The 12,657-nt window shown below is 35.2% G+C and overlaps 1 pseudogene; it reads right to left on the bottom strand.

Annotated features, from left to right (window-relative positions):
* Window positions 1-218: 218 nt before the first annotated feature.
* LOC140508956 (actin-related protein 3-like) lies at window positions 219-1,153 on the bottom strand (annotated as a pseudogene).
* Between the last annotated feature and the right edge of the window lie 11,504 nt (window positions 1,154-12,657).

Below are 12,657 nucleotides of genomic sequence, written 5' to 3'. Positions count from 1 at the left end.
ACAGATTCAAATATTAACTAAATAAAAACAATTTTAATCATTTTACCATTCTTCTATATTCATATGTTGATACACATATTAAAATATTCCTATTGAATTATGTTTGGTCTTTTCCTTGTCATCAGCTTGCTATCTTAATATCAGCAATCCAGATAAAACAGGTAATCAGAAAGATGAGCTCTTCCCCATTTCCCTAACTTTTAATTATGAAATAAATTTTAAGACATTATCTCAAATACTGGGTTGTAGTGGTAAATACTAGGTCCAGTTTCTTCATAATCTTTTTTGGTTTGGCATGCTTGGTAGAACTCAGGAGTAGAGGCCAGCACTGATTCCCCAAATCATATGGCATATCACTACATGTGGTGTGTAATGAATTGCACATCAATAGATTTGATCATCAGTCTACCACTACTTAATTCTCCACTTGGTTTCAAGTCTTGCATCAACAGTTCTTTTGAAATCCCATTGTAGTCTACATCCAAAGTTCCTGAACATGTTTGAACCCCCCAGAGAGGAAAATATTCTTGTAGAAAGGATGTCTGAAATCAATGGGACAATTCTGAACTATTTCATCTACTACTTCTGAGATAGGTTGTGTGAAATCTGGATTAGCAAACTCTGAGTAAAAGATTTCTGGACCCAGGAATAGTTCATAACCAACATCAATGAATTTTTTTGAAATTACATTGATTCCAGTATACTACCTGTATCATATTTGTTAAACTTTTTTTTTTTTTACTAGATCTGGAAAATAACATTCCTTCTCTGCCTTATCTGTTTCCAGGGATTGTTCAGGAGGAATTCCTACTTCTCAATATCTCAATAACTGCTGAAAGAAATACGATATATCTCTCCAAGAAACTGCAAAGTGCTTGATACAGTTGGTAATAACATGCCCTTAAGCCACAGGAATTACATGAGTGACACCACCTCTATTGTCTGTAACTGTACCAGTTAGTGTGTGCTCTCCTACCTGTCTTGATGCCCAAGATTCAGCTAAAGCAAGAACAGCTACATATAAACCTGAAACACTAAATGATTTAAACATAATTTCAGCTGTGTATTCCCTGTTTTCTGGCACATTTAAAGGGGGTTAAATCAAAAGAAAATAATGATATTCAGATTCTACCCTTAGGTATTTAAAGATCATTTGTTCAAATGGGGAGCCAAGATGGCAGAGTAAGAGCAACTACTCATCTAAGCTCTAAGACAAATTCCTTCAGATACCTCTAAAAAGATAATCTGAATGGATTATGGAGGGGCAGAATCCAATAAGAGATAGACTGTTGCAGATTTACAGTACAGGACAGACTGGAAGGATGACAGAAAGGATCTCTCACACTCAGCTGGTGGAGGACACAGAGCACAGGCTGTACCAGCTCTGTCCCCACTGGGGCAGGGACAACCAGGAAGCCTTGGGTACTCTGAAGCATTCCCCACACTGACAAATATTGGACATATCAACCCAGGGCAGGAGTCCAGCAGAACTGAGCTAGCAAATGAGAGCCTGGAGCCCCAGGCAACTACAGCAGTTGCTTCTGAGACTATCAACTAGCAGATTAAATGTCTATAACTAACTTACTTGAATTTCCAGGAAGATCAATCCCCCAAGATTGCAGAGTAATAAGGAAATGCTCTCCTCCTTCCCTTGTTGACCTGAAAAAATCCATAAAATATTTCCCTAGGAAAAATCCTGGAACAGAGGGATCAGTCAAATGGGTAAACAGTCTGTTAGCCTGAGAGGCTAGGAAAATCGGAAAGAGGAGTCCCTTTTGCTGTAACTTCATGAAGGGGACCAGTGCAAGACTGGAGCTGTCCCAGACAGCCCCATCTCAGCAAACCTGGAGGGGGGTAGAGGTTACAACCCCCAAACCGGGACCCCAGATATGTCTCAGCACACCAAGGGAATTGAGGAGACATTAGTACAGACTGATGCACAAACATTTGAGCTTGCCTATGCTCTAGATAAGCAGAGGACACCTCCCTTGGCCAGTACACCCCTCCCTTGAAAACAATGCAGCTAACTCAAGAGTAACACCAGGGAAACCCAGAAAGACTTCTCTTGGCTTCTGCTTTCAAATATCAGCCAGCTCAGCACTAGGTAAACTGCAGCAGTTTAGCTCCTAGTTGAAAGAACCAGAGGTTACAACACACAAAGCCTCAAGTTCTGGGCACAAGAACTGTATGACAGAGCCCTCTGTTTCCCAGAAGCAGAGATCTAGTTTAAAAGCCAGGGAAAGACTGGTCATTATGAGTGAGAAAAAAATCAGAAAAGAAAAGACCATAGAATCTTTTGATGGGGACAAGGACCAAAATAGGAATACCAAAGAGTTCAGCTTTGAGACTGTACTCCCATCTGAATCTTCAGAAGGGTATATGAACTAGTCTCAAGTCCAAAGAGCTAACGGATAAGGCAGAGAAGGAATGTTATTTCCCATATTTAGTAAAAGGCTCTCACTTGGTAGCTCAGGATTTTAAAAACAGTATTAGAGAAACAGAAGAAAAACTAGCTAATTATTTTAAAAATATGAAAAAAGAATTCACTGAAAAGAACAACTCCTTATAAAGGAAAATGGGACAAATGGAAAAGGAAGCAAAAAACCTAACTGGGAAAATTAGGCAAATTGAAAGGAAGTACAAAAACTAACTGGAGAATAGAACTCCTTAAAAGGAACAATGGGTCAAATGGAAAAGAGTATGAAAAAATTAACTGAAGAAAATAATCTGATAAAAATTAGTATTGGGGAAGTAGAATCAAATGACTCTATGAGACATCAACAATGAGTCAAACTGAATCTAAAGAATGAAAAGAGAGAAGAAAATGCAAAATATCTAATTGGAGAAACAACTGACCTGGAAAATACATTCAGGAGAGAAAATAAAAAAATATGGTCTATCAGAAAGCCATGATGAAAAAAAGCCTGGAAAATATCTTCCAAGAAATCATCAAGGAAAACTGCTGAGAAGTCCAAGATCCAGAGGGCAAAATAGTCATAAAAAAATCCACCATTCACCTCCTGAAAGGGATCTCAAACTGAAAATACCAAGGAATAACAGTATGAAATTCCAGAACTAATAAGTGAAGTAGAAAATAGAGCAGGCAGTCAGAAAAAAACAATTAAAATATTAAGAAGCTACAGTGAGGATCGCACAAGACCTGGTAGCTTCTATATTGAAAGACAGAAGTGGTTGGAATATGATATTCTATAAGGCAAAGGAGCTGGGGCTACAACCAAAGATCAATTACACAGCTAATTTGAACATAACATTTCAGGCAAGGAGATGGACATTCAGTGAAATAAGGGATTTCGTGATCTTCCTGATACAAAGTCCAGAATTCAGTAGAAAATTTGATCATCAAACACGAGTCTAAAGAGAGGCATAAACAGGCAAACGGGGTGGGGAGGGGGAAACTTCTTATTCAATGTGGGTAAACTGTTTACTCTTTATAAAGGAAGATGACACTTGTTAACCTTAGGAATTGCATACTCATTATGATACACAAAAGGCATATATATAGATGGAGGAATAAAGTATTAAGTAAATGATGTGATGATAAAAATGTGATTCAAGGGTGCTAAGGGATTGTAACAGGAGATGTGAAAAGGAGAAGATGGAAAAAAGTAAAGGACATAACACGAATAAGCACAAGAATATATTACAATACTAGGAAAGAAGGGAGGGAGATGAGTATTGTTTGAGATTTACTCTCATCAGATTTGGTTCAAGGAGGAAACAACAAACTCAATTAAATATATAAATCTAACTAACTCAATAGGCACTAGGAGAGGAAAGGGGGAAAAAAGGAAGGGGAGTCCAAATGGGAGGGAAGAAGTAGTAAGGGAAAAGGTGAGTAAAACAGAGGGGAGATGAAAGAAGGGAAGGAAGATTGAGGGAGGTGGTAGACAAAAATTAAACTCTATTTGGAAGGGGAAGGGAGAAACATGAACTAAAACCATAAGCAGGGGGAAAGAGGATGGAGAGACAGACACAGATTGTAATCAAAACTGCGAATGTGAAAGGGATGAACTCTTCCATAAAACAGAGAAAGCAGAATGGATTAAATACCATAATCCAACAATATGTTGTTTACAAGAAACACATCTAAAATAGGGGCATACACAGAGAGAAAGGTGAGAAGTTGGAGCTGAATATATTGTGCTTCAGCTGATGGAAAAAAAAAAAAAAAACACCGAGGGTAACAATACTAATCTCAAACAAAGCAAAGGTAGAAATAGATCTAATCAAAAGAGATGAGGAAGGAAAGTATATCCTGCTAAAAGGCACCATAGACAGGAAAGCAAAATCGTTATTGAATAAATATGCTCTAAGTATTATGGCATCCAGATCCTTAGAGGAGTAGGTAAGGAAGTTATAGGAAGAAATACAAAGCAAAACTATGCTAGCGGGGAGACCTTAGCCTCACCCTCTCTGAACGTGATAGATCTAATAACAAAATAAACTAGAAAGAAGTTAAGAAGGTGAATAAAACTCAGGATAAGGTGATTAAGATAGATGTCTGGAAAAAAATGAATGGATATAGAAAGGAATATGCCTTTTTCTCAATGGTCCACGCATATATACAAAAGTTGATGATGTACTAGGGCATCAAAACCTCACAATTCAGTGTAGAAAGGCAGAGACAGTCAATGCATTTTTCTCAGATCATAGTGCAATAAAAATTATTTGTAATCAAAGACCATGGAAATATAAGCCAAAAATTAATTGGAAACTAAACAATCAAATCCTAAAGAATAAGTGGGATAAACCACGAATTATATAAACAATCAATAACTTCATTCAAGAGAATGACAATAATGAGACCACCTACAAAATCTTATGGGAAACTGCAAAAGCAGTTCTTAGGGGAAGTTTTACATCTTTGAATGTCTACATGAATAAAATAGAGAAAGAGGAGTTCAATGAATTGGGCACGCACCTGAAAAAGCTAGAAAAAAATAGATTGTAAATGCCCAAGTAAACACCAAATTAGAAATACTGAAAACCAATGGAAAATTAAGAAAACTATTGAACTAATATATAAAACTAAGTGTTGGTTTTATGAAAAAATCCAATAAAATTGATAAATCTTGGGTGAATTTGATTAAACAAAAGAAAGAAGAAAACCAAATTACTAATATCAAAAATGAAAAGGGTGAACTCACCTCCAATAATAAGAAATTACTTTGCCCAACTATGTGCCCATGAATTTGACAGTCTCAATGAGATGGATGATTACTATAAAAGATATAAATTGCTCAAATTACCAGAAGAGGAAGTTGAGTTCTTAAATACCCCCATGTCAGAAAAAGGAAATTGAACAAAACCATAAGTGAACTCCCTGGGAAAAAAAGTCCAGGGCCAGATGGATTTACAGGTGAATTTTATCAAAAATTTAAAGAGTAATTAATTCCAATACTAAATAAACTGTTTTGGAAAAATGGGGGAAAAAAAGTACTACCAAATTATCTTTATGAGGGGAGAAGTAGGGGGAAAGAGGGAAAATATCTAAGATACATGGAAATGATTGTAGAATACTGGAAACAAATAAAATAATTTTAAAAAAGAATATTTGTTCCATGAATCTCTCCATCAAGACTCAATCTTCAACCATACCATGATGGATTGGCCACTTTGTTAAATAAGTTGGATTTTTTATTACTTCATCCCCATTAAAGAGGTCTAGATCATCATCACCCTCCTTTGTGTTTGATCCCTTACTTTCACAGACTCCTTTATAACAATACATGAGGGAATGATAAACTGTGGTTTTGTATCTCTAGCATATCCAAATTTTGTGTGTGTGGTGCCACAGTACATCACATAGGCCAGTAGCTGTCCCGTCATCTCCTGCGTCTTCCCCATCTTGTTGCAACCACTGCTGCCATTGGGTTCATTCTGGTTGTGGGGAGAATGTGGATGGGGATAGGGAGGAGGTCTAGTGGCAGGGGCTATCCGACCATCCACAGCTTGGCCAGCCTCATGCTCCTGGGAGGCAGAGAGGTACCTGAAGCAACAGCAGGGGTGGGTAGTCAGGGAGGGGAAACCATACGATTAACTCTGAATGAATGTTTGTTGACTGACTCGCTACACTTATTTTCTAAATGTTTTCTAATGAGAGCCTAAAATAAGTCTCCCAGGATTTGAAATTTATGTGTATATGTATGTATGTATGTATGTATGTATGTATGTATGTATGTATGTATTTCAAAGAGAATGAGAAAAAGCATTCATAACTGGAAATTTAGGAAAGACATGCCAATAGAACAGAATCCCAGAATGATCCCTCACTTTTTTTTTTTTTTGGTGGTAGTAAGGTTGGCTGCAATTTTGAGAAAAGGTGACGATTAAGTAGTTTGACAGGAATCACTAAGTCACACTGTTATAACAATCTTCATTACAGATTTTAATTAAATTTAAGTTAGTGACCTTCAGTTTCATGATTTATTCTACCATGCCTCCTATTTTTCCCCAACTGAAAGGCTTAACCACTCATCCTGAACGTATTTATTATCCATCTCCACTACTGGAGGAAAAAAAAAGTTGCACTTAAAAGAAATACTCTCTTCTCTGAATGTTCAACTCTGATTAAAATATTTAAAAAAATAAGTCTTATTCTTACAATCAAATTTAAATCTCCCCACATATAGATTTTCATTTTGGAGTTTTCCATACATCTCTTTCCCTATTATAAATGATTGAATCTGAAATGTTCTCAGAAAATGATAAAGAAATGAAACAGTCAAATTCATATCTGAGTTATTTGATTCAAATGGAATCTCTCTTGAAAAGTATGAAAATAATCTTCAATAAAGAGCTGTGCATTCTATACAGAATTGTTTTCCACAGCATGGATACACAGCAGAAGAAATGCTATGTATGAAAATTAAGGTGGAGTCAGCCTTCTCCTCTGTAAAGGAAGGAGAATCATGGTACCACCAAAATTATTTAAATTAGGTTGATAGCATTTCAATGTCTGCAAGGCTTTTAGCCTGCTGTTAACTTTGCTTTTTCCAATTTAAATGTATTAATTCTAAGTCGTTTTAAATTGGACACTTAAATTAATACATTGTTGATTTGCTATTTTGATAGGGAAAAATTAAGTTGGAAACATGGATGTGGTGAAATAATGGAGGACTCTTTAGTGGATGCTCCATTCCATAAATGCACTGTCATTATCCATGATGCCATTATCCATGTAAGTCTAATGATATCTAAAAATTGTATTGGCAAAGCCCATTAATAATATGTTTCAACGTAGTCTCTTTAAAAGTAAGCATAAATTGTTGTTCAAAACCAAATTTCATTATTGAGTATGAGTGATCAGATATATTTTCTTTTCTTTCTAAGATTTTTTTAACTCAGAAAAACATGGAAAGACAACATAATGGTACTCGTTAGCATCAAGCCCATGTTCAAGTACTTTTCTTCATATATATTCATAAATATGTATATATACACACATATATAAATATGCATATATATGTGTATGCAAACATAATCACACATATGTATATACATATGTGTGCATATGTATACGTGTATACATATATGTATATATATGTGTATATATATACATATAATCTACTTAAATGAAATATGGAGCAAATGATGAATTAAGTTTTGAAAAATGAAGTATATTGTAAAGGCAATGGTTCCTCCACGGCCATTTTCAAAGTAGCATTTAAAAATATACATTTTTAAATGTCTCATTTTCACCTTACTTATACTAGAGAATACAAAATATCATCTCGTGTTCTACTCCAAGCCTCTGAGAGACACATAGCTAAAGCTGAAGTAAAATTGAAGCAATCTGGTAAACGCTAAAGTGCCTGCATCACTCATGGAGAGACTATGTGCCAAGAAGCAAATTAGATTACACTTGCACGCTCTGAGAAATATACTTCATTTAGGAACTTTACCCTAGTTCATAGACCAAATGTTCCAAGACAAATGTAACCTCTGGTAGTGCAACATTCTCTGCTTTCTTGTTGTAACTGTCATGTTACCAGAATTTTTTTCATATCCATTCAGGAGAGAAAAATAGAAACACATACACACAAACATATATGCATTTATATGAATTCATATATGTATGCACATGTGTATATGTATGTGTATATGTAAGAACATCATGAAACGCATAATGGATAACTTTGATTAAATTGAAAATATCTTTTTTGCACAAATAAAGCCAATGCAACCAAGATCAGAAGGGAAGTAGAAAACTCTGAAGCAATTTTTGCAGTCATTGTCTCTAATAAACACCTCTTTTAGAAAATTATGTAGAGTATTGAGTCAAATCTATAAGAATACATTGCCCAATTGAATAGGAAGTTTTCAGATGAAGAAATTTAAGCTATCGCTACTCATATGAAATGCTGTTCTAAATCACTATTGATTAGAGAAATGCAAATTAAAACAACTCTGAGGTACCACCTCACACCTGTCAGATTGGATAATGTGACAAAAATAATAAATGTAGGAAAAGATGTGGAAAAATTGGAACAACAACATACTGTTGGTGGAGTTGTGAACTGATCCAAACATTCTGGATAACAATTTGGTGGTACCAAAGGGTGCCATCTGTCCAAAGGATTATAAACTGTGAATGTTCTTTGATCCAGAAATACTACTTCTAAGTTTGTATTCCAAAGAAGTCATCAAAAAACGAAAAAGACCTACATGTACAAAACTATTTATAGCAGCTCTTTCTGTACTGGTCAAGTATTGGAAATTGAGGGGAAACCCATTAAAAGCCCATAATAGCTGACAAGTTGCGGTTTACGAATGTAATAGAATTATGCTTCAAGAAATGGTAAGCAGGTGGATTTCAGAAAACCTGGAAAGACTTACATGAACTGATGCTGAATGAAGTGAGTAGAACCAGAACATTGTGCACAGTAAGAGCCACATTGCATTATTATCAGCTTTGATAGAACACGACTATCTAAGACAATTCCAAAAGACTCATGATGGAAAATGCTCTCCACTTTCAGAGAAAAAGTTGTGGAGTCTGAATGCAGATTGAAGGATGCATTTTCCCTTTTTTGTTTTTATTTTTTTCTCGTGTTTTCTCCATTTGTACTGATTCTTCTTTCATAATACTAATGTGGAAATATGTTTAATATGATTGTGTATGTATAGACGATATTGGATTGCTTTCTATCTTGGATAGCGAGTAGGGGAGGGAAAAAAAATGGAACTCATAATCTTACATAAGTGAATGTTGAAAGTTATCTTTACATATAATTGGAAAAAATATTAAGTAGAAAAACAAATATTTGAGAAATGAGGCATTCATCATAGAAACTTGATGGAAATTCTCCTCTCCAGGTATTTTTCTAACTTTCACTGCGTTGGTTATATTTGTACAAACAACTTTTTGATTTAATACAATGAAAATTATAGATTTAAAATCTGTAGCTCTAATTTTGTCAAAATTATTGTCTTCTCCATAGATCTTAAAGGTAATATATTTCATGTTCTCTTAATTTTCTTATGATATCATGCTTTATTTCAAAATCACATGCCCTTTTGAATTTATGTTGCTATATGGTATGAAATGTTCTATAAGTAATTTTTGACAAGTTGGTTTTAGTGTTTTCAGTAATTTTTGTCTGAGATTTATTGGTCCAAATTACATTTAGGAGCAGCAAAGTGGTTCAGTAGATAGAGCACTGGGCCTTCAGTGATGAAGACTCATCTTTCTGAGTTAAAATCTGGCCTCACACTCTAGTTGTGTGACTCTGGACAAGTCATTTAATTCTATCTGCCTGAGTTCCTCATCTGTTATATGAGCTGAAGGAAATGAATTGTAGAAGGAAACCATTACCTGGAAAATCCCAAATGAGGTCCCAAAGAGTTGGATATCGTTGAACAACAATATATCTATATCTACATGTATATGTGTGTATGTGTGTATGTATGTATGTACTCCCTATGAAGTGGGGAGAGACGTGGCAGGCAGAATAGCTAACATTAGTCTAGATATGGGGTGATACCACCAGGGTGATGGAGGTGTCCAAGGAGAGAATGAGATGCAGATGAAAATTGCTATGGCAATATTGATAGGCCATGGTAATAGATTAAATATGTGAGGAGTAAAGGGGAAGTGAGCAAAGTGAAAAGCTTATAATGATAACAATATGAGTATGCATGACTAGAAGGATGGTGGCACCCTCAACAAAATCAGGAAATTCAGAAAAGAGAGGGCTTGCGGTTTTAAATGCACACAAGACCTTCAGTTTGTGGTGTCTAGTAGGAAAGAGATATTCAGCTCTGGAAGTTACAAAAGAGATTAAGGTTAGATAAGTAGATGTGAGAATCACCAGCATAAGTACTGATGAAACCATCAAATCAAGTAATATAGTGAGGTAAAGGCATAAGATTCAGGACAAAGATATGGAAGTGGAGGAGGGGGTTAACTACATGTAGTGGGTATGATCTAGGTTGACACAAACCAAAAGATAGTGAAAAATGGTAAGACATGTGGGAGGAGAACCAGGAGAAGGGATGGTCAAAGATATCATGAGAGAGGGGTTGTCAATGAAAAAAGCATGATCAACAGTATCAAAGGCTTCAAATATATATATTATATATATATGTATATATATAATATATATATATGTGTGTGTATTCATGTATTTATGTGTATGTATTTATGTGTTTATACATGTATATTACATGCATATACATATTTTGTATGTAAGCATGTATATGTGTATATGTATGTACACATGCATATGTATGTTTATTTGTGTATTTCTGTATTGATGTCTATGTATAGCATTGTTCATCAAATGTGTATAGGAGCTAAATTAGTGGATAAAGTTTGTGAGCAAAGACTGAGGCATTACAAGACTGATGATAGGATAAAAGGGCAAGGTACTTCTCACTTTCTTCTCCTTCTGGTTCCTTTCTTTCTTTACCTTCTCATTATTATTACAGACAAGGTACATTTTACAAAGATGTGTCCAATGATATGCTGCTAAATTCACAAAAACTAGATCTTAAGAAAAAAACTAGCACAATATGTATTTTAAGTTCAATTTGTATTATTTACATTTTCTGCATAAATTTCTTAAATCTGAAAGCAATAAAATTAACACTGCTTTATAGTTTACTGATTACTGTGGTGTAAATGCTTACATTGAAAATTTAAGAACAGGCTCCCTGGAACCACTTTGAGCTGGCTCCAGCATATACCTCGATGTCCCTTACCTAGATTTCTTAGCGTCAGTGGGGGAATAATTGACTTTCCTTTCAGGAAATTCACACATGAGAACTAGAACCAAGAAATAGAAGGCATTATGGAATTGCAGTAGATCAAAAGAAACATGAGTTCTATGAATTTAGAGACATCTCCACTCCAATATGTATATGGACTATTTGTGTCCAAACTGTGGTAGAGCATTTCAAGCTCCTGTTGGCATGACCAGTCACAGTTGAACACACTGTAACTTGACTTCAGCTTAGTGATGTCAGTTTCGTCCTCTTCCAAACTATGGGACAACAAAACTTAGACGTCCAAGAACCAAGATGGTTGCTATCACTCTGCCTTTCTGACCTCTAAAAACCCAGAAAATATTACCCCAGGAAAAATTCTAAAACAGCTGAGCCAACAGAAAAACAGGGTGTGCAATTCTTCTAACTGGGAATCTTGGGGAATCTATGTGAGTTTAACTCACTTCTTAACTGGCATGAGTTCTCACAAAAACTCACTGAATAGAAGAATTCCTTAAAAAGTGAAATGGCCAAATGGAAAAGGAAATACTAAAGCTAATTGAAGAAAACAATTTGTTAAACATTACAATGGTCAAGTGGAAACCAATGACTCTAAGAGACATCAAGAATCAGTCAAAAAAAAATCAAAAGAATGAAAAATAGAAAAAAAATTACCAGAAAAAACTTTATTGGAGAAAAAGCAACTGACCTAGAAAATAGATCCAGGAGAGATAATTTAAGAAATATTGGTCTAACTGAAGTGTATGTTAAAAAGAAAAGAGCCTGGAGAGCAGTTATCAAGAAATCAGAAAGGAAAACCATCTTGAGACCCTAAAACCAGAGGGTAAAATAGTCACTAAAAGAATCCACTGATCACCTCTTGAAAGAGACTCCAAATTGAAAACACCAAGAAGTATTGTAGCCAAATTCCAAAAATTATCACCAATACCACATCTAGGTCTGTATCCCAAAGAGATCATAGAAATGTAGTAAGTATCTACGTGTATAAAAACATTTATAATAGCTCTTTTTCCAGTAACAGAGAACTGAACATTGAGAGAACACCCATCAGTTGTGGAATAGCTAAACAAGTTGTGATATATGAGTATGATGAAATACTATTCTGTTACAAGAAATGAGCCACAGGCAGAGTTCAGAAAAACTTTGACTTATATGAACTGATGCTGAGTGAAGTGAGCAGAATGAAGATAACATTGTACACAGTAGCAGCCACATTTTATGATGACTGATTTTGAAACTTAGCTCTTCTCAGCAATGCAGGGATCTAAGACCACTCCAAAAGACTCATGATGGAAAATGCAATCCACATTCAGAGAAAATATTTTGGAGTCTGAATACCAGTGGAAGCATACTATTTTATTCATTTTTATTATTGTTTTCCTTTCTTCTTTTTCATGGTTCCTCACA

This window comes from Notamacropus eugenii, chromosome 5 (assembly GCF_028372415.1).
Source record: "Notamacropus eugenii isolate mMacEug1 chromosome 5, mMacEug1.pri_v2, whole genome shotgun sequence".
NCBI classification, from domain to species: Eukaryota; Metazoa; Chordata; class Mammalia; order Diprotodontia; family Macropodidae; genus Notamacropus; species Notamacropus eugenii.
Note: the sequence above shows the minus strand (reverse complement) of the source record. Positions and strands in the feature narration are given on the sequence as shown.